Genomic DNA, 23,838 nt, shown 5'->3' on the forward strand with positions numbered 1-23,838 from the left:
ATTTGTCAATTCAGTATACTGAATGTTCTTCTTTTAGTTTGGATTTTGAAAAAGAAATGCTGGTATGTAAAATAATATTGGAAAACGTATGAACAATTTAAAATGTAAAACACAAACATTCAAATATGTATGTGCAAAAAAAAAAAGTAAATGTGACTTTTCTGTTGGTATATTAGTTTCTTAAAGGTAATGTCTCTGTGTATGTGAACTGCATGTAACAAGTGAGCCCACCTCTTTAAGAATCTTACTCAGAGTGATGAGCAGTTCAACCTGTTGGTGAGTTGATGCAAACAGTAAGACAAGACCATGTCTAGTGCTGTGTTTGCTTGGCAGTGTTCTGCTAGTAAAACAAGCAAAAGCTATCTGAAAAATAAACGGGATAAAAGACAGAGTCAAAAGCCGAAAAGAGTCAAAATAAAAAGGAATGCTGTTTTTAACTTAATATGTGCTATATGCAGTTAAAATGAACACATATGAATAATAATAACCTGGTTTTAATCTGCAATCTGGTTTTCTGAAGATGTTGCATAAATTGTATTAGACTGCTAGGGTTAGCTCCATGTTTGTGTAGTGTGGTAAATGTGTACTATGAGCCATCTGTTAAGCTATTAAATCCCTGTTGTGGTTACACTAGCTTTGGTATTCTCTTACTGATGAAGAATATCATGTTTTAATTATGCATTTCTTCCTCAGACTAAAAAGATCACCACTGCAGGAAGTAATATGATCAAACGGTGAAGGTGCCATCTATAGCAAAGACATGGTTATTACTTGTACCTGTCAGAACAAACAAAGAAAGAAGTTGAAATTTTATAGAAATCTTCATTAATGTGGCATTAAGTCTGCAGTGTCAGGTTACAGTAAAACAGTGGACTGTCTGTCTACTACTGTTTGTTTTAATGTGTCAACTTTCTAATCCATTATCCATTGTAGAACACACTTATTGTGCACACATGGCCTCACTCATTCATACTGGGCCAATTTACAGTCACCAAGTAACCTAACAAACATGACTTTAGTATGTGGGAAGAAAACCAGTGTACATATGCAGTCTACATATGTACAATGTATATGGAAAAGGCAGAGAATGTGAAAACTCCACAAGATAATAAGAGGAGAATTCAAATCCAGGACTTGGGAGCTGTGAAGCCAATCACTATACCACTATGTTATCTTTTATGTGATGTTCATAATGAAATATCCTTAAAAGTATTCAAGTAAACATTCAGGTACAACAAAAATATTAATAAACCAAAGCTTTCAAAGAATAGCAATTAATAGTCTTGATTGTTTATTATGTCTTTAATAATTCTGCTGTGTTTACTGTGCAGTAATGCCTAAATGGTATTGTATATTGAATGACATAAGTAAACTGCATTCTTCTAAGCTACAAGAACTAGTGAAAAAAGTGTAGTGGAATTAGTTACAGAAAATGTATGATATTTAGATTCAAGCCTGGATTTTAAAAAATATGGTCCTAATTAATCATAGCAAAAGAAAAAAAAAAGACAGAAAACTATAAATACCAGTGTCTAATAGCTAAGCAGCTCCATTTAATTATTCTGAAAGCTGATTCTGCACTCTCCAAATACTTTCCCTCAGTTCCAATGTGACCTCTCGTTGCTCTTATTCACTCACTACTAGGCTCGGCAACACTGTGTGTTTGCTTGATTTCATTTAAGCCAGCAGTAAAAATGGGGCATTTATTTCTTTCAGTAACAGAGTTTTCCCTTTTCCATCAAACTATATAATTCTAATAAAATATGCACAAGCTTGCTTCATCCTGTATTTATCAGACATTAGTCTAGGCGCACAGGAGAATCATAAACAGGACTAATATTCTGAAACAAACCTATTTTTGTACATGTTCATGTCTTCGCTTGCATCAGTCCATTCATGCCATCTGAATACGTCTCAGAAAAACAACATTTGTGTTTTTGTGTGAATAGATCTAAATGAATGTATTTGTCTATTCAATGAACCCTGGATGCTAGAAAACTGAATGAAAAGCATTTCAGTCAATTGGCTGTTTGTCTGTAGTTAGCTCATGTTAAACAAATATGATGTTTATTAAGGGCACTGTTCAGAGGTGCTTGCCACATACTGGGATTCTCAGCCAAAAACTACAAATCAAGAGGATGAATGTTTTGAATGTATAATGCCACAGCTCATGCTTGAGTTGTGTCGTTGTGCTCATTTGATTCCACAATACTACACATCTATTTAAACAAATAGTGAACTATAATCAGTATGTACATAATAAACAGAAATAAAAACAATTTTAATATAACAATCAAACAAAGGACAGGTAAAAAGTTAAGAAATAAAAATCATATGTCTCTAAAAAGGTAGCTCTTTATTCAATATTTACAATATAGCACATTACAGCCAAATAATATGATGTAATAGTATAGTAACCTATTCTCCTTCTGTCTATGTACAGCTCACAGATGACAATTTAGATTTCACAAATTTGAATCTCACGCATATATACACAACATGTTGAAATTAATGCAGTGAACATAAATACAGTAATAAAAACCTGCTGGACACTTCAATTTGGAGCATCTGTGTAAGGAATACTAATTCTATGGCTGATGTATTACTTCATTCATTTTCGTGATACATTTTAGGGTGCAAGCACATGTGCCATTTCCTTCATCTCCCTTGCTCAGCAAACTTTAGATATTTTTTTTGTACATATTTGTAATTGCCAGTTTTTACACATGGCCAAGCATGTGTTACTTAGTCTAAAATACTGGTACTTAAAGTGTTTTGAAGCAAGAACAAATTTGCTGAAGTCACACCTACAGATGACCACTTGAGTCTAAAAGTGAACTGTTAGTATAATTCTATGTTACATATCCCAATTTTTTTACAAAAGGCATTTATACAAAAATGCTAAAATTCAAATCTAATGGTGCTGCATTTGCATTTCAAAGTCCCAGATTTTAGCCATTGGCCTATAATAACACCTTATCCATTAAGATCGATTAACAACAGGCAGACTGGCACTGATGACCACATCACTGGCGGCAAAGAGATAATAGATTGCCATGATCAGACACGTATGCTCAACAGGCTGACAGCAAAGTGAGTTTAGAAGAGAGTCCTGTGCACTTATAAGATTGACCGAACTGAAAAGAGACAGCAGCTGAAGAGGTGTTGAAAGTAAAAAAGAGAGGGGGAGCCCATAACAAGCAAACAGGAGCAGAGCAGGTAAGTGTGGAACTGAAGCAAAAGCTGTTACCAGCTGCATGAATGTTAGATGGTATGCTCCGTGATGGTAGTTTTAGAGCCATTTCTCTTTTATTTAAGCATATTGACTTAGAAGTACTGATGTCAAAAAGTAGTCTTGATTATTACAAAGATATGCTTAAGTAAGTAAGTTAAGTACAAAGCAGACTAATGTATCTATGCCACTTGAAAGTTACCTTTCCCTGATGACTGTCAACTTGAGGCCACTGGTGGTCCGTGGGCCACACTTTGAGAACGATTAGTCTAAAGCAACATTGGGAGCAAAAGTAAAATTCTTAATACAGAAAAGCAAGGAAAACTAATTCCCAGTGTAGACAGAGTGTCAAATATTATAATATATTGTGCATAAAGAAGTATTTTCTGCTAAAATATGTTAATTTATTTCAAGAAGGAGTTTTTGTACATACGTAAGCATGCAAGTATACAGTGGTGTGAAAAACTATTTGCCCCCTTCCTGATTTCTTATTCTTTTGCATGTTTGTCACACAAAATGTTTCTGATCATCAAACACATTTAACCATTAGTCAAATATAACACAAGTAAACACAAAATGCAGTTTTTAAATGATGGTGTTTATTATTTAGGGAGAAAAAAAATCCAAACCTACATGGCCCTGTGTGAAAAAGTAATTGCCCCCTTGTTAAAAAATAACCTAACTGTGGTGTATCACACCTGAGTTCAATTTCCGTAGCCACCCCCAGGCCTGATTACTGCCACACCTGTTTCAATCAAGAAATCACTTAAATAGGAGCTGCCTGACACAGAGAAGTAGACCAAAAGCACCTCAAAAGCTAGACATCATGCCAAGATCCAAAGAAATTCAGGAACAAATGAGAACAGAAGTAATTGAGATCTATCAGTCTGGTAAAGGTTATAAAGCCATTTCTAAAGCTTTGGGACTCCAGCGAACCACAGTGAGAGCCATTATCCACAAATGGCAAAAACATGGAACAGTGGTGAACCTTCCCAGGAGTGGCCGGCCAACCAAAATTACCCCAAGAGCGCAGAGACGACTCATCCGAGAGGTCACAAAAGACCCCAGGACAACGTCTAAAGAACTGCAGGCCTCACTTGCCTCAATTAAGGTCAGTGTTCACGACTCCACCATAAGAAAGAGACTGGGCAAAAAACGGCCTGCATGGCAGATTTCCAAGACGCAAACCACTGTTAAGCAAAAAGAACATTAGGGCTCGTCTCAATTTTGCTAAGAAACATCTCAATGATTGCCAAGACTTTTGGGAAAATACCTTGTGGACTGATGAGTCAAAAGTTGAACTTTTTGGAAGGCAAATGTCCCGTTACATCTGGCATAAAAGGAACACAGCATTTCAGAAAAAGAACATCATACCAACAGTAAAATATGGTGGTGGTAGTGTGATGGTCTGGGGTTGTTTTGCTGCTTCAGGACCTGGAAGGCTTGCTGTGATAGATGGAACCACGAATTCTACTGTCTACCAAAAAATCCTGAAGGAGAATGTCCGGCCATCTGTTCGTCAACTCAAGCTGAAGCGATCTTGGGTGCTGCAACAGGACAATGACCCAAAACACATCAGCAAATCCACCTCTGAATGGCTGAAGAAAAACAAAATGAAGACTTTGGAGTGGCCTAGTCAAAGTCCTGACCTGAATCCAATTGAGATGCTATGGCATGACCTTAAAAAGGCGGTTCATACTAGAAAACCCTCAAATAAAGCTGAATTACAACAATTTTGCAAAGATGAGTGGGCCAAAATTCCTCCAGAGCACTGTAAAAGACTCATTGCAAGTTATCGCAAATGCTTGATTGCAGTTATTGCTGCTAAGGGTGGCCCAACCAGTTATTAGGTTCAGGGGGCAATTACTTTTTCACACAGGGCCATGTAGGTTTGGATTTTTTTTTCTCCCTAAATAATAAAAACCACCATTTACAAACTGCATTTTGTGTTTACTTGTGTTATATTTGACTAATGGTTAAATGTGTTTGATGATCAGAAACATTTTGTGTGACAAACATGCAAAAGAATAAGAAATCAGGAAGGGGGCAAATAGTTTTTCACACCACTGTATATATTGTGGAAAGGTTTTGGGGTGACACTATCTGAAAACCCATACATATGTTTTCTTCCCCAATCCTTGTTCTCTTATCCTGACATTCAACTGGCCTGAACGGAGACACAGCCTACAGACGCCATGCACTTGCAGATGTACCTACTGGTTCAATCTACACTTAGAAATAACTGCTACTTTACCTCACTCCTTTTATTACAGAATGCCGCCTGTTTATTCATTTGTAAGCCAGGCGGCAAAAGAGCAACAAGGCAATCAAGGAGCACATTGTTAGTCACATGGCACATGTCTTCTTGATAGCTATGTATTTCCTTCGCCTCTTTCCTGGTTCTTCTCGATCTCCTTCTGCTTGAAGATGACTTTTAAGAGCTTGAGATACACCTAGCCCCTCCCTGACCAATGTCTTTTTTGACAGACCATATGTGTGCATGCAGAAGGGTAATAGATGGGCTGAGAGCTTTGCTTTAATGCAAATGAAAAATTCAGAAAATGACCATTCTACCATTTAAAGTTCTGCATTTTTCATCTTGCTACTTGTCTGCAAAAGGTGTGTGACTGCTCTTCTGACTGCTTAAAAATTCCCCTCTCTGGAAAACTGCTTTCTGTCTGTACTAACACTTCCTCTTTGTTTAAAACATTCTGCCTTTACAGAGGTCAAAGGTTTAATTCTTCGTAAAAACAGTAAAGGTCACAGCCTTTACTTGGTCTTAGTTGCTCTTATTGTCCAAAAAAATGTTTCTTGCAAACAAACTTAGAATGAAAGAAAATGACAATGCTATTTTTAACATTAATAAAAATCATATTGTCTAAGATTACGACAAGCATTTAAGCATACAACTTACATAAACACATAGCAGTAGGTAAAAAGTATATTTTGTCATCTCTTTTTTCTGTACTCCCAGCCACCTGACCTTATCATTATATTCATGTTATATACAGAAAACTGTATATAATACTATTTATAAGGACTTTAATTCTAACTGCACATCTATTTTATGTAACCCTATTGAATTTTTTGTTATTTATTTATTATTATTATTCTTACTTAATGTAATTAGTTTTTCTTTTTCTACAAGTCTTTTTTTGACATTTTAAGCACTTTATCCTGTGTATGAAAATGTGTTATAGAAATAAATGTTGTTGTTGCTGCTGGTTACAGCAGTAAGACTGTGCATGCATCCTACAGTATATAGCAGCCCTTTTGCATGGACATCAAGACTAGTTGTTAAATAAAGAGCAACACAGTGGCTTAGTAACTAACTAATGAAACTAATAAAAGAGCTTACAGGCCAATTCAGCTTCTGGATAGAGTGTTTTCAAGTTCTAAGTAAATGTTCTATGATTTCCTCACAGATTTCAGAGGAAGTGTACAAGGGACAGCCCACAAAGGAGAAGCCCTGAAGCAGACCAAGAATGATCTGAATGGATTATATCTCTCAATCAACCTTGGACCACATAAGGATTCTCTAGGAGGAGCTGAAGGAAGTTGCTGAGGAATAGGGTGGCCTGGTCTATCTGGCTTCACATATTACCACCAGTGAAGAGAATATGTATAAAAAAAAATAGGACGTATTAATTGTTACATGATTGTAATATTACATTTCATTTTTAAATAAACATGCCTAAGTCTGAAAAAGCAATTTCTGCAAAGAAGTCAGCATGATCTGGTACTATAAATAACACATTTATTAAAAAATATTTGTAAGCCATGATAAAAGTTATTGTTCTAGTAAATTATTCCAGTTTCATCAAAAGTGTTTTTTGCCCGTTTTTGTTTGTTTTTTGGGTGAAGCATCTGTGACAAAGTTGATTCTTAAATTAAACATAAATGAGAATCTCTTTAAAGTTTCATGAGCTATCAAAGATCAACCTTTCAGAAGTAAAATTTTCCTATGGAAGTTCTTCATTTTAATATGATCTATACCACATGTTTCTTTAGAAAATATATTTTTAAATCTCTGCCACACAATAATTAACAAATAGTTTAATGACCTAAACAGAAAAAAGAAACAAAAAATGTTTTCAAGGTTACAACATTGTGAAAATATAAGCCTTGTCTGAAAGGCAGGGAAAGACATTCTACACAGAGAAACACACTGCCTTACTCACAAGAAGACAATGTGGAATCACCAGTTAGTCTAACATATACTGTCCATCAGTGGAAGACATTTAGAGCAACCAGACAGAACATACAGTAAGCAGAATGTGGAAACCTCTACTCAGACACTAACTGGGCTAATAATCATTTTCAGGCCTACTATGAGAAAGATACCTTGGGGGTTACAATTACACTCTGGGCGACTGTGACATAGGATATGTGAGAGACGGCCGGTAGCTCAATCCAGCCTGGACGTCCCAGAATGGGAAGAATGGAGAAGGGCAGCCTTTCCAGGACACTGCCTCCCCCAGGACGCTAGGTGGCAGCTCCCCTGGACGGTAAATGTACCCCGGATTCCCGCAGGGCATCATGGGACAATGAGTCCATTTTCTCAGCCCTATTGGATGCTGTGGGTGCCGCCAGGGGGAGCTAATAAAGGACCTGGGAACTCCTACTTTTCTTACAACCCGGAAGTACTTCGGAGTCACGAGGACGGAAGCCCACAGTACTTCCGGGATGCTTGAAGAGGATGATGTGGCGTTTGACCCGAAAGAAGAGGAGAAACATTTCCGGGTCATGGAATATATAAAGGACTGTTGGAGACCCAGCAAGCTGAGCTGGAGTTGAGAGGTTGGGTGACGAAGCTGCTGGGAGTGGAGGATTGATTTATAGTATTGATTATTGATATTGTGGAGAGTGTGGTGCTTTGTGCACTTTATTGACGAAAAATATTAAAATTCTTCTTAGTGCTTTTATATGTGTGTTCCTGGACGTCTGTCTGTTGGGTTTCCCGGGGCAACAGTGGCCATAGTGTCCATAGATACAAGACACGATCGTTCACTTTCTATAGAGTCACTGAGATTTGTTTTAACGATTTTTAATGATTTTACAAATATTAACATAATATCACTACTCCCAGGCAACAAACAAGTTCTTAAAAGTAGCACCAAATATTCAAATGTTTACGATAAATATTTAATCTGACAATTCATTAGTAAAACCAAAAGAAAACTTTTTATTACTTAAAAGAATGCATGTCTAGGTAAATTATCTTTTTTCTATATCAGATGTTTTTAATCACTTTAATCAAATGTTCACTGTTTTCCTCTTTTGGATTCAACTTCAAAACAAGATATTAATTGTCAAGTCTGGTTACTGAAATAGCCTTCTGTTCAACTTTCAAGGGGATTAAAACAATACTGAGTGCCATAATGAACTATACTGTACATCCTTTCTTTGACACACTAACACTGAGTACTTTCAGGAGTAGTGTTTCCAGAAACGATACTGGTACTCCCTTATACCAACAGTAATAAGACTTTATAAAGCCTCACTATGACTTTGACAGCCAAATCAGAAGTTTTCTTTCTTTTAATTTTCTTGCTTTATAGTCACTCTGGTTTGTGTTCGGCTGAAAGTGTGTGTGGACAAATAAAGTTCTATCTATCTATCTATCTATCTATCTATCTATCTATCTATCTATCTATCTATCTATCTATCTATCTATCTATCTATCTATCTATCTATCTATCTATCTATGTGCATTACTATAGAACTTGACAATATGCTTAACTGAGAAAGCTGAAATAAATGAGCAGTTTAAATTAGAGGTGAATCTGCACACAGTAGTATTAGCCATAGGTTATCTTAATGGTAACACTAGTAGTATATCTTTCCATCATTTTTGAAACACCAAATGTCATGTATACTCTCTATGAAGAAAAATATTGATCGCTTTTGGAGTTATATAACTTGAGTCCTTTCTGGTTTGATTTGTCTATGAATTTGAAGAATGTTAATTATTTGGATATGCACCTCATCAGACTTGCACAACCCATTTCAATTGAACAATGGTTGAAAAACACAATAGGTGAGATGTATTTTGGAGTGGTGAATTTACTCATACTGGAAGTGAGTAGTCTTGCAGCTTGATTAGTTTAGTTGATGCATCACTGCTTTTTACAATAATGAAGTCCATAATCATATTCAGTGTTCAGAAAGCTTAAACAAATGCTGAAAGAGCTTTGCCATGTTTAATTATTTAAGGTTGTGATAGTCTAAGTGCTTTCTGGCCTGCTGTACTCTGTTACCTAGAAATGGGTGAGCAGATCGCATGTATGGCTAATTGAGATTTGGTTTAACACAGTAACTTTCAAACCATGCTTAGTCTTCAGGCCTTCACTACTTAGGAGTACATGGTGATTTCTCTAGTTAATGATTTTCTTTGTTCCTGACCTTTAGTTTGATTCTGGACATTCATTTTGATTTCTGGAGTTCTAGCCCTGAGCCTGAAAACTTACTTTCCTTAGCCTTTTTGTTTTTGTTCTGTTTATGGCTTAGTTTCTGCTTCCACCTTAAACCTATGTTTATTGTCCTTTGTAATTAGTAATTGTCATTCATGAAATACTATGAAAAATCTAGGTGATTACTGGCAGTTCAGCCTAAACCAAGAGTATCTAGTAAATACAGGAGTCATGAGTTGAAAGATGAGTTTTTATGTAGATTATGTAAATCTGGTCAGTGGCCAGTAAATAGTTTTATACAGTGAGTGTGAATTCTTCCTCTTGAACTATCCTAATAATATGAAATAATGCTTTTCAGATTTTTACCTTTATCAATATACATAATTCAATATGACATGATGATGCTTCATTGCAATTAATAATCTTAAGGCAATGCTGGTACAGCAGATGCCCACACCGTTTGTCTGATGAATTATTTAACTAAAAGAAGGCAGGTTGTGAGGCTCAAAAGACTATGTGTCAGAGAAGGTGGTCAACAACAGAAGGTCACCTCAGTAGACTGTCTCGTCTCCCTTTTTCTTCACTCTGTATATTGCTTATTTTAAGTGCAAGTCCCGTTTATGTCATCTGAACATTATCAAGACAAAGGAGTGGGTGGTGGAATTCCAATGCGCCAGGGAACACCCTGTGATCAGTCACCACAAGAGAGGACATGGAGGTGGTACAGTCTTATAAACATCTGAAGGTCTGTGTGAAAAGTAGACTGATTTGGATAGACAACACATACCTACTGTACAAAAAGAGACAGAATAGGATGTTCATAGACCCTTTAATATACTGGAAAAGCTCCTGGGGATGTTCTACCCGTTAATGGTAGCCACTATTCTGTGCCATTGTCTCTTGGGACATAACATCTGCTCAGGGGATGCCAAACTTCTAAATAAGCTGGTCATGAAGGCCAACTGCATTACATCAGTGATCCCAGATTCAGTCGCAGAATTGATTTTTTTTACTCTCATTTGTTTTTTTTTTTTGCATTCTCCTATTGACAGCAATTATCCAATTACCATTTGTAGAAATTTGGTCCTCTAACACTTAAGAGTCTCTGTTTTCCTCACACGTTATTTTTTTCATGCTTTGTTGCTTTTAGTATCTTTGCGAGGATCCCGTAGACATTGAGTGTATTATGTCTCCTAACCACAACAATGAAACAAACAAAGTCAAAAAGAGTGACACATCATGGTCTGTACCAAGCTGGTGATCACTGAAGTGGATGGAGGTCTTGATTTGCCAGGCATTGTGGCAGCAGAAGGGATCTGAATACTGTATGCCTAGATGCAGTCATGCAAGGATCCCGATCACTAATCTTGCTGAACAAAAACAACTTGTCTGACATTTTGTCACTTTCCATTAACGGGATATAGCACTTTGCCAGAGATGAATTAATGCAAAAGATCAGAATCAGTTGAGTTGAGTTGAATCAAAAGACTTAAAAGATCTAATTATCGCATTGACACTTGATATGATGGGAGTTACAAGAGCCTAAGAAAATGCATCAAATACACAATGTCCATGAAGAAGCATAAAATTTAGTCTAAAATTATTATGACAGAATCTAAAATAGAAGGAAATAAAGAAAGAAATAATGGACCTACAGTAAATAAGAAGAGTGAGAAACAGCATCAAGATATAAAGGACCGGGAAAAACATTTAAGTAATATGTTTATTACAGATTTTACAGAAATTCGAGGAAAAATTGATGAAAAAATACAGAAAAATACGACTAAGTTAGAAAGTAAAATTAGAGTACTTGCTGTTCAGCTTGAAGATGTTAAGCAAATGTTTACAACTTGTATTGAAATAGTTAAACAATTGACTACCGCCGCTAATGAAAAGGCAACGACTGCAAAATCAAAATGTAAAGTGCTCGCTGACAAACTGGCTGCACTGGAAGATAGATGGAACAACATCAGAATCGAAGGTCTCCCTGCAAAATGTGAAAGTCTAAACCCAGTGAAATTCATAGCTGAACTATTCTCTAAAAAGCTGGGGTCTCATGTATAAACGGTGCATATGCACAAAAATGTTGCGTAAGCCCGTTTCCACACTCAAATCATGATGTATAAAACCTAAACTTGGAGTAAAGCCATGCACATTTTCATGCTAGCCAAAACCCTGACGCACGCAAGTTCTTCGCTCGGTTTTGCAAACTGGCGGCGCCCAGCGTCAAAGCAGTGCTTTTGTTCCATTGTGGTTTCCCTTTCTTCTTTAGATGCACATCCCGTACGCGGCTTTATAAATACACTGAAATTAACCGCATATTGTTTATTAGTTTAATGCATCTGATTGTAATTAACCTGTAACAATATAATGGTCCACGGAATGGACAAACTATTCCAAATACCATAGATGCCTTAAGCGTTGTTACTCTCACTGCACCTTCTTCTTCTTCTTTCAGCTGCTCCAGTTAGGGGTTGCCACAGCGGAACATCTTTTTCCATATTACTCTCACTGCACCATTCAGAGTATTTATATCACTGTATCTGAGTGTGGAACCACAGCTCTACAGCAGCTGATTGGAAAGAGAATTATCAGTATACAGCATCAAGCACATGCTGCCTCTGCCATGCTGTCTATTGAACTGCTCTCATACAGCAAACACTTCAGAGCCTTTCCTGTACGGACCTCGTGGTTCAGAAACAGTTTCATCCCAAGAACTATAAACGCAGTCAATCAGTCCATCAAGTGCTCATTGTAGAACTGTTTGTACTTATTAGTACAATTACCTCACTGTAAACTTGTGATACAGTTATAATACTGCACAACCTGAGCCACTTTATAAAGCGCATATTTACATATGATGACGATATCATTTTTATTATGAAATGCATCAAAATATGTTTATTATATTATACAGATAAAATATTAACATCATTTAAATAATCTATATTGTTAAACATGTGAGGACATGGTGGCGCAGCGCTAGCTAGTTCAGGGATTGTTCCTGCCTTGCGCTGTATTCTTGCTGTTTCTATTCTTGAAAGAGACAGTACTGCTACAATAAAGTATTTCATCGAAGTTCGCGCACGGCACAGCAAGGATCTTGCGGAAGGCAGGAAAAATCTCTGGACAGGGCGCCAGCTCATCACTATCACTGCGCCACCGTGTTCCCATGTTTGACAGCATGGTTTAACTCCTATCATTATGAAAATGATATCAAGTATACATCTCAGTATTTTAATTATTCAGAGAACTGTAATATCACGAATGTAATGGAATCTGTGTCCAGTCGGAAGAAGATAAAGCCCGTTTAAGAAGCAAAAGTGATTAACACACATAGAGCACATAGAAGAACACATACAAAACAAAGCATTTAACATGCTACTTTAGTTATGATGGTATTTGAGAAACTAGTATATTAAACGATTTAAAGATGAAGTTTATGATGTTCTACTTTAATGACAAAATAAACTACGTGATTAAAGTGGAAATTTCGAGATTAAAGTTGACATTTCGTGCTTTTTTACCCACTGTGTCCCTATTTTTTTTCTTTTCTCTGTACCCTAATAACCTTTCATATGATACTCAGCCAGTGGGCTACAACTCGCCTTTTCACGGCGACTTTGATATCTGACAACTTCTTTTTTATTTCGGGCACTGTGCGACTTTGTGAACTTGAGCTTTCAAGTTTCTCCAACACTCTATGTCATTCGATCAACTTCCTTTTGTTGTTTGTACCACTGTTTAAACCAATGTTTTTCCTTGCCTCCATTTGGTATTCACTGAAATTCTTCTATTTTCCCTGTGCTTTTGCCATTGCCTTTTCACAGAACGCTGAGCTGAAGGGCTATTTATATTGATTTGCATATTCAAAGAGGCATAATTCTGGGATGCAGGAATCTGTGTGTTTGCCAACTTCCACGTTCTTCCGCTACATAAATCCCGGTCAGCGTGAAAAGTAACGCACATGTACACGCCTGCTGTCACGCCCCAACTCCTCCCAGAATTACGCCTCTTTGAATATGAAAATCAATTTAAATAGCTCTTAAGCTCAGCATTCTGTGAAAAGATAATGGGAAAAGCAAGAGGGAAAATGGAAGAATTTCAGTGAATACCAAGTGGAAGCAAGGAAAAACGTACTATTTGTTGGTTTAAACAGTGGCATAAGCAACAAAAGGCTGATCGAGTGACATAGCGTGTCACAGAAACTCAAAAGCTCAAGTTCACAAAGTCGCACAGTGCCCGAAATAAAAAAGAAGTTGTCAGATATCAAAGTCGCCGTAAAAAGGCGAGTCGTAGCCCACCATCTGAGTGTCATATGAAAGCTTATTAGGATACAGAGAAAAAAAAAAGGCACACAGTGGGGAAAAAGCACGAAATGACAACTTCAATCTCGAAATTTCCACTTTAATCACGTAGTTTATTTTGTCATTAAAGTAGAACATCATAAACTTCATCTTAAAATCGTTTAATTAACTAGTTTCTCAAATCACATCATAAGTAAAATAGCACGTTAAATGCTTTGTTTTGTATGTGTTCTTCTATGTGCTTTATGTGTGTGAATCACTACGCGCTTCTTAAACCAGCTTTCTCTACCTCCGACAGGACACAGAATCCATTACATTCGTGATATTACAGCTCTCTGAATAACTAAAATACTGAGATGTATACGTGATATCATTTTCATGATGATAGGAGTTAAAGCACGTTATTAAACATTGGAGCACGGTGGCGCAGTGATTGTATGCGACCTTCGATGAAATAATTTATTGCAGCAGTACTCAGGGGCTGCTCTAGGCTCGTGGCGGCCCTGGGCAGAGAAAGTGGCTCCTTCGCCCGCCAATGTCAATATGGTATCTTATGCACGGCGGATGGCCACGTCCATTGTGGACACTGCATAGCCGCCTCGTTTTCATGACACAAGTGTTTAAATTTTGCCGAAATTTGCCGCTGTGTTTTGATCTGTGTCATTATTTTCTCTTTCTGTTTTATATTCAATATATATTGGCGTGGAGGCCCCTGGGATTTGGCGGCCCTGTGCAGGTACACAGTTTGCACATGCCTAAGGCTGCCCCTGCAGTATTGTCTCTTTCAAACGTACTCTAATTCCTTTTCTTTCTCCAAGTAACCGATCGCCACACAATCAGCTCTGTAATGGACGTTAAGCCATCTGTAAGCTTATAACACCGATTCTTCAAAACTTTTAAGGAACACTGAAATATACACACACACATATATATATATATATATATATATATATATATATATAAAAACATGTATCTTCCTAGTACATGTTTAATTATTCTATCCTTCACGCCAGTCCCAGTGAAGCATACAGGGCGTGGCAGGAACAATCCGTGAGCGGAGCGCCAGATCCTTGCTAGCGTAGCAACACCGTGTCCTTTAATTATTAACAATACAGATTATTTAAATGAAGTTTCATCTGTATAATATAATAAACATATTTTGCTGCATTTCATCTTAAAATGATATCGTCATCATATGTAAATACGCGCTTTATAAAGTGGCTCAGGTTGTGCAATATTATAACTGTATCACAAGTTTACAGTGAGGTGATTGTACTTAAAGTACAAACAGATCTACCAGGAGCAGTTGATGGACTGATTGAGTGCGTTTAGAGCTCTTGGGATGAAACTGTTTCTGGAACCACGAGGTCCGTACAGGAAAGGTTTGAAGTGTTTGCCGTGTGAGAAGCAGTTCAAATAGGAAGCATGGCTGAGGAAGCATGTGCTTGATGCTGTATATCGATAATTCTCTTTCCGATCACCTTCTCCGAGTGGTGCAGTGAGAGTAATATGGAATAAGATGATCCGCTGTGGCAACCCCTAGTGGGAGCAGCTGAAAGAAGAAGAAAAAGAAGGTGCAGTGAGAGTAACAACGCTAAAGCAGCTATGGTATTTAGAATAGCTTGACCATTCCATGGACCATTATATTGTTACTGGTTAATTACAATCAGATGCATTAAACTAATAAACAATATGCAGTTAATTTCAGTGTATTTATAAAGCCGCGTCAGGAAAGAAAGGATAACCACACAGGAACAGTAGCACTGCTTTGACACTGGGTGCCGCCAGTCTACAAAACCGAGCGGAAAACTTGCGTACGACAGGGTATGAGGTACCATGGAAATGTGTGTGGCTTTATACAAAGTTTAGGTTTTATACATCACGATTTGATTTTTCTTACGCAACATTTCTGTGTGTACGCACCATTTATACATGAGGCCCCAGGACTTTGTGAAGTGTGGTCTGCCTCACACAGGGAGGTAAAATGGGGGTTGGGGTTCATGAGAAAGAAAAAGAACAACAGCTTTGCTACTTCTTATTTATCCTTCCTACCCCAACTACTGTTAATGCCAACACAACAATAGGATTCATAGACATAATACCTGGTAATAATATAGGTCAGAGCAATCATATGTAAAAATTTATACCTTAACTTAAGACTACAACAAATTCAGAAGCAATGATTTTATGACCAAACAATGAACTGGAATGTCAAAGGTCTTAATCATGAATTAAACATAAAGAAACTATTTACTCACTTAATAGGTTTAAATGTATTATTTAATAATAGTACCGGAGAAGTACAGAAGTACTAGTAGTACTGAAGACTCACATAGAAAGTTAGGACAGGTTTTGGTTGCAAAGGGATTGGATTGGGCAAAGTTTTCACTCTGGATATACAAAGAAAACTAGGGATGTGGAAATCTTAATACAAAGAAATATCCCATTTGTAGTGTCAGATGTAATATGTGATCCTGAAGGGCGATATGTCATGGTGATGAGCAATTTATTTAATACTAAAGTGATTCTGATAAATATTTATGCACCTAACGTGAATAATAGAGATCTATTCCTAATATGAACATTAATAAAATTATAATGGCTGGAGAATTTAATTGTGTTTTAAATTCAAAATGGATAGGGATATGGATAGGTCTTCAGCTACAGCAGTGATAACATCTAATAATGCAAAAATAATTGCACAGTTTGTAATGGATCAGAGCTTATCAGACTCATGGTGGTTTTTAAAATCCTAACCTTAGAGCATATTCCTTCTTCTCACAAGTTCATCATTGTTACTCAACAATTTTCTTTATAGACAATAATTTTTTGCCTATTATCAAATTGTGTAAGTACAACGCTATTGTTATCTCCAACCACACCCTATGATCATGGAGCTTAACTTACTATGTCCTACACACTCATCTCATACTTAGCATCTTAACCACCACTGTCATTAGCTGATGAGCACTGTACAGAATTTATATCCAAGCAAATTGATTATTTTCTGGAGACAAACGCATCCCCAGAGGTCTCTGCAGGTATACTCTGGGAAACTCTCAAGGCATTTTTAAGAGGACAGATTATTTTATGTGTTTCTCACAAAAATAAATTGGAAACCAAGAAGGCATCTGAGTTAATCGGCGAAATTACCAGAATAGATCTAGACTACGCCAGATATCCAAATGAGGCACTTTATAGGAAAAGACAGGTTTAGCAATCAGAATTTAACCTCTTGACTACTAAAGAAATGGAACAGCTCATCTTTAAATCGTGATATCATCATTATGAACATGGAGAGAAGACCAATAAGATTTTAGCTCAACAAATCCACATGCAAGAAGTCTGCAATGCAATAGCAGCAATTACCAACATAGACGGAGATAAAATCATAGACCATAAAAATATAACCCATACATTTGGAGAGTAGCAAAAGTTCTTCTATTCCACTCAGTCTAAAGAAGTAAGACACAATGAGTTTTTTGACTCATTACAGATAACATAGCTAGATACTCTTAGTGCTGTGGAACTGGCTAAACCTCTGACACTCTCAGAATTGTATTGATTATTGATTTATTGTGTATAGTGAAGGTGGAGGTGCTTTGTGCACATTATTATTATAATAAATTCTTTATTGGGACTTTTTACCTGGTGTTTGGCGTGTTGTCTGTGGGTTTGGAGGTGAGACAGCGCCCCCTACTGTCACAAAGCACTTTAAGACTGAGAAGCTCTTACCTGTTGCACCTCCACATAACAAACACTCTTTTCCACTGTCTCAAACATATTTAATATTTGGAAAATGTCTGGGATTAAACATTTAGAAACTTGTACATTGATAATGTTTTTGCATCCAACAAGAAATTAAGCTTCTATTTTCAAGCTAGAAACTTTGTTAAACTGAACCTTCCCAATTTTCCTCACCTTCCACCTATTTCTGTTTCGGATACAAGTGGAGCAGGACAAACAAATTGTAATTGCCTTTAACTAACTACTACTAGCACATAGACTTATGCTCAAGTGGAAGAATCCCAACCCACCACCTTTAAGTCAGTGGGTTACTGATGTCCTATACTATCTGAAATTGGAAAAAAAATCTAATTCTCACTCAAAGGATCTGTTCAGAACTTTTCTAAAATGTGGCAGGATCTAATTGATAACATTTTAGAATAATCTTTAATATCAGGGAAAAGGATACTCTTCCTTCCTTGCTGCTTCAAAGATGTGCTTTGTTGACTGGCTGTCCTCTCTTTACTTCTTTTGGGTGGGGCTTGAATTTTGGTTGTGTTAAGTCTAATTTGATTGTATTGATTGTTAAATAATTTTAATTAAAAAAAAAACATAACTAGGACAAGACCCTGATTGAAAGTGGGAAAGGGGAAGATATATTTTCCTGTTTATTAGACACTGTTTCTTCTAATTCATTTACAGTGGAACCTCGGTTTGCGAGTAACTTGGTTTATGAGTGTTTTGCAAGATGAACTAAAATTTTTAATAAATTTTGACTTGAAAAACGAGCGAGGTCTTGCAATACGAGTAGTATGTATATGCTTTGTCTGCTGAGCGTCATGTGATCACAACTGAGCTGATGGTTCTTCTCTCTCGCTGTGGGATTGTGGGCAATCGTCTCCTATTCTCCGTCTGAGTCGGCATGCCTCACTCATATAGTCAACATCCGTACGAGCGTATAGTGTTTACTACAGCATTGTGTGTGTGTGTGTGTATGTGTGTGCGTGTGTGTGTGCTGTGATGTGCGAGTCCCCGTCTTGCATCACAAAACACGAAGCTGAGTCTCAGTACTTTAGCAACACCAGCTTTATTCAGCTTGAAACAGCAACAGCGCGGCTGTTTATTGTAGCGGGATCTGCCACTCTCCTATACACAGACACAGCAGTCAGGCAGGGTCATGGCCAAGTAGTACTGTGCCCTGCGCATTTATAATGTTACTTGTTCCTTGTATCACCCATCGACAGCAGGCGCTTATAGCATGTCCGCGATCTTTTCAGTATTGCTTTTACGGCGAACTGCTACAGCGCTGGGAGACTGCGATTGCTTTGGGACGCTCTTCTGCGTGTCATCCCGTTGGGTGGAATCCCACAAGAATTTAGAAACTCACTCACAACAGCCATGATTCTTTTCAAAGGTAAAGTGCAGGTTTATTTGTTTTATGTATTTTTATTTTATATTTTGTATTAATTAATCATTTTTATTTGAATAGTTTTGGGTTGTGGAACGAATCATCTGAGTTTCCATTATTTCTTATGGGGAAATTCACTTTGATATATGAGTGCTTTGGACTGCGAGCACGTTTCCGGAACGAATTATGCTCGCAAACCGAGGTTCCATTGTACTAAGGTATTTAGAGAATTACCAGGCAGAATAATATTGTGTTCTAAATAAACTGTTGTGATATCTTATGCACTGTTATAAATGAAGGTGCCAGGGTTGATCTTCAGAGAAAAGCCATAGTTGAACAATTTTTAATTCCTAAAAGACCCATCCACATAAATGTTCCAGAAAGATCCTTTATTTATTTAGATCTGTAACATTTTTCTATACAGTAAATAACCATGAATCGATGATAACAGATTTATGAAATCCTAGTTTAAAGAGACTCCTGCTGCATACAATAACACAAGTAGGTTTTCTGAATCTGTTAAGTGTCCTGCTAGGTAGGCTACCATACATTAAAGATTTCAGTTTTTTACATACTGTATCAGGAAGTTTTTCAAAGCACAAAGAATCAACTTTATATGCAAAGAACCCTTCCCAGAATGAAACTGCACTTTGTCAAGCAATAGTTCTACAAGGAATCACACAACCCAGTAAACAACCATAAATGCCATTAAAAACCACTATTTTTAAGAGTGTACTGAACGGTTTGCTCGATTCCCAGTATTTTTCAGCTGGAGAATTCCTAACTTACTATTATAGAGTAAGAAAATATTGTTTAATATATACTACTGGGAAAATCAGTGCACATCATGAACAGAAAACTAAAGCCTAATAGCAGTCACTTTTAGAACTGAAGATAGGAATATTAACCAATGAATGATGGGAACAATATTTCACCAAACAGGCATGTGTTCTTGCACATTTTGAGCATACAACTGATTATGGGTTATTTTTCATTTATTTTTTCTTGGACATTTTTCACATTATTTGCCATTGTACATAACATTGGCCACTATTGGCTTGTATTACATAGTAAACTTGTTTCCTCATCATTCTGCATGAAAACATGAAATTAAATTTCTTCTGGCCAGCCCTACAAAGTACATGGGGTAAGTAACATATCATTTTTGGGTGGAGTATTCCTTAAGTAATCATCCTGGGCCTCTGTTATTATTTTATATAATTCAACATCTTTTAGTGCCAATTACATATAGGGCTATCTCAGGGATGGGCAATGCCCACCTCTGGGCTGTCTTATTGTATTGTTTTTCAAAAGAGGTTGGTCATAAAGTTGAATTTGACATGAAATGTGGTGTTATTCATTGTATACTTGGTCATTCTTTATCACACTTACTGTAATGTAATCATATTAAACTTACAAAGGAAATAAAAACAAACAACAGTGGTTATATATCTGCTCAGTCCTTTTGGTTATGGTTCCTATGAATCAAGTGAAACACACAGTTGACAGCTAAGTTCTGAACCTCCTCCTTTAATCCCTGTTTCTGGTCAAGAGAAAAACATTTCCAACACCATTTTTGTTTACAGGAGGAATAATTCTGAGATTCATTCTGGTTTAGAAGTACACTTCTGCAACTAATTCAAAAGTTCCCAATATACTCTTTCAGCACCAGGCACCAATCTTATGGCTGAGCTCTCTTCTAGTGACTCTCCAACTTTGACTTATTTTTATTGAGAGAATACTTTATAGTCCACCTCTTCATCAGAACTTAGCTGACAGCAAGACTACCTTTGTAGGTTTTACAATTTATTTATGAAACTCAACTATGTAAGAATATTTTATGGTGAATATTTAAGATGTTCCTTGGTTTTAGAAAAAAAAAAACACCATCAACTTATTTTCATGTAAAATTAATGATAAATATGTAATATTTTCATTGTTTAATAGTTAACCTCCTGTTTGTCTTTATGTTCTATGATGTATTTATTAATGTGTTAATTTTTCTTTTCTTTCCGTGTTCACCTGTAGCCCACAATATATTACTTTAGGCCTACTGCCTTAGTTACAGAAAGAAAGGCATCTTATAATCCAAAAAGTAATAATTAGCTTTAGCCTGAGACTCACTCACGCTAGAACTCAGGGGCTAAGGTCATACTCCAAGGCAGTTAAAAAAAAGATATATCTTGTAGTTTGACGGGTGCCTAAGGACATTCTTGTGGAGCTGAAATTCATTGTCCTTTTGAAGGAATGCTTTTGCCAGATAAAATTGGAAGATTTAATCAGGCTAAGAGATAATGTAAAACATTTTGAGGTCAAAGACTGTTATCTATATATTCAGTGGATGAGAGAAGTAGAACACTCAACATCAAGTAGTGAATTTTTAATATACAGCATACCATTATCATGAATGGGGAATATGTGAGAGCCAGCATATTGTTTATTATAATTATTAATTATTCATTGTTCTAGTATCAATACATTGTAAGGGTATGTTGTACTTATCCACTATGTATTCCTGATACTCACAAATAAAAGGGAATTAAATATTAATGTGACATAAGTGTTGTCCTTTGTAACATAAAACATAAATACAGATGTATTTACAGTACTAAATATTAAAAGTACTAGCTTAACAAAATTTTCTACCAGAAATTAAATATCACCCTGGTAATGAATCTACTTTTGAATTAGGAAAAACAAAAAAACACATAAAACACAAATTTATTAATAAAGGAATGGATATGAAAAAAAAACACTCAAAGTGCTTTCTTATCGTTCACTTTATACTTTGTTCTTCTAATCCTCACTCTCGAACATCATGCCTTTGCCAAACCATATCTGTTCACACTACTTACCTATATTACAACTCACAATAACTTTCCTGGGCTTATCTTTTTTTTTAACAGATTAAAGCATCACACAATAAAGACAATGGATCTGGCCTTTTTGCAAGATTGAGATAAATTACACTAACAAAGATCCAGAAAGTAACTGCAGCATCGGGGTACTTCCAATATATCTGGAATCATCTGTAGTCTCTTGATCCTAAATTCATAAAATAGACAAAACTTTTTATTCCACAAAATTTCCTTTATTCAAGATTATAAAAATTCAACTGCTTAATGATATAGTATTCTAGTGCATTTAAAAATCACCCTTTGAATATATTAAAGTACTCAGAAAGTCTAAATGAATTAAAAAGAACAGGAAGAATTTTGACTAGTAAATAAAGGTAGCTTCTTAGCTATCTTTCCAGCTAATGAAAGTATTGAAGAATTTATTTTGTGCAGGCTGTCTGATATTTGAAAAGCATGAGGGAGCAACAGTTCAACAACTTACTCTTCACTCATATTAAAGTATGTGCTCATCATTTGTGCCTTAAGAGGTCATAATAACTACTGTATATAAAGCCTGTCTGTACTCCAAAAATGTTATACCAATTCCTTTTATAAAAATTTATTTAAACACCCATAAATTACACTCCAGCTCTCACAATATATCCATCCTATGTCAAAACCCATTTTGCAAAACTAAACACACCTTTCTGAGACTACGATAGTCCTTGAAAATCTAGTGTAGGTATGTTGTTTGAAATGAAAGAAATAATGATATGTTTTTTTGTGAGTTCAAAAGTGAGCATACAATTGGGGAGTGAAAAAAGATTTTGGGTAGAACTTCTTCTTTCTTATTTAAGAACATAAGAAACTTGACAAACGAGAGGAGACCATTCAGTCCATCAAGCTTGCTAGTTTAGCGAATAGCTAAGCTGTCTCAATATCTCATCCCCATTCTTCTTAAAGGATGTTAAGGTTTCTGCTTCAACTACATGTCTCTGTAGTCTCACAACTATTTGCATACTTCCTGGCTTCGGTCTTAGTTTCCACTGATGCCCTTGAGTACGTGATTCACCTTACCTTACGCTGAAAGAATGTTGCTGGATCTACTTTATCAATGACTTTGAGGATTTTAAATACGGGGATTAGTTCCTCACTGTAGCTCTCCTCTGTTTTAATAGTCAGTAGTAAAAGGTGCTGCTACCCCTGCCTCCTTTGACCATAAAATATGCCAGCTAAAGAAAACATAGCTGACTAGTGCTGGCAGGAATTGGGGTTTTGCTATTGTTTCAAAAATTCTACGGAAAGTTAGCATTTGCATCTGATAAACTGCTAGGTAAGTGAATGAGATGCATAGTACATGTTAGTGAGCACTTCAGAGGAACAAATTATTATAAATAAACTAGAGGCATCCTGGACATCAACATTCCATAATGTTAATAACGGGCACTTAGTGATTACTTTCCAAGGTGAACCCAGACAGGGAAAGACGAATGGCGTAGTTGGTAAAGTGAACCATTCAGTCAGTCTCCTTTTAAAATGGCTGAATCTTGCAAAAATGGTTTGCTATTTGCTTTTTTACCTTCTTAAAACAATGTGGATATGCTGTTTCGTAATACTGTATGTGTGTAATCTGAAGATGCAGATCAATACTTAACATTTTTGGCTTGAAAAATGTATTATATTTGGTAATTTCTAAGGGTTTTTCCAACTTGAATAATATCAAAATTCTTGAATTTACAATAGTATTCAAAATATGTTTGTCACTTGCTTCACTAAAATCAGAATGAACTCACATTTTTAAAAAATGTGGCTTAAAATTAAAGAACGGTAAATGACACTAAGATCAAATGAGATAGTTAATACCAATTTTGTCTATTATGTACTATCCATGACTACATACTGTTAATGATAACAT

The 23,838-nt window shown here is 36.3% G+C and overlaps 1 protein-coding gene and 1 long non-coding RNA gene across 7 annotated transcripts in view; both read right to left on the minus strand.

Moving 5' to 3' along the window:
* Window positions 1–23,838, minus strand: part of LOC114650634 (glutamate receptor 4) — a 473,072-nt gene that overhangs the window by 245,836 nt on the left and 203,398 nt on the right. The gene's annotated exons all lie outside the window — the stretch shown is intronic.
* Window positions 14,045–14,858, minus strand: LOC127527642 (uncharacterized). The gene is made up of 2 exons (XR_007934827.1): window positions 14,743–14,858; window positions 14,045–14,664 (listed from the first exon to the last, which is right to left on the minus strand). It is a non-coding gene; the product is annotated as an uncharacterized LOC127527642 (long non-coding RNA).

This window comes from Erpetoichthys calabaricus, chromosome 4 (assembly GCF_900747795.2).
Source record: "Erpetoichthys calabaricus chromosome 4, fErpCal1.3, whole genome shotgun sequence".
In the NCBI taxonomy this organism is placed as follows: Eukaryota; Metazoa; Chordata; class Cladistia; order Polypteriformes; family Polypteridae; genus Erpetoichthys; species Erpetoichthys calabaricus.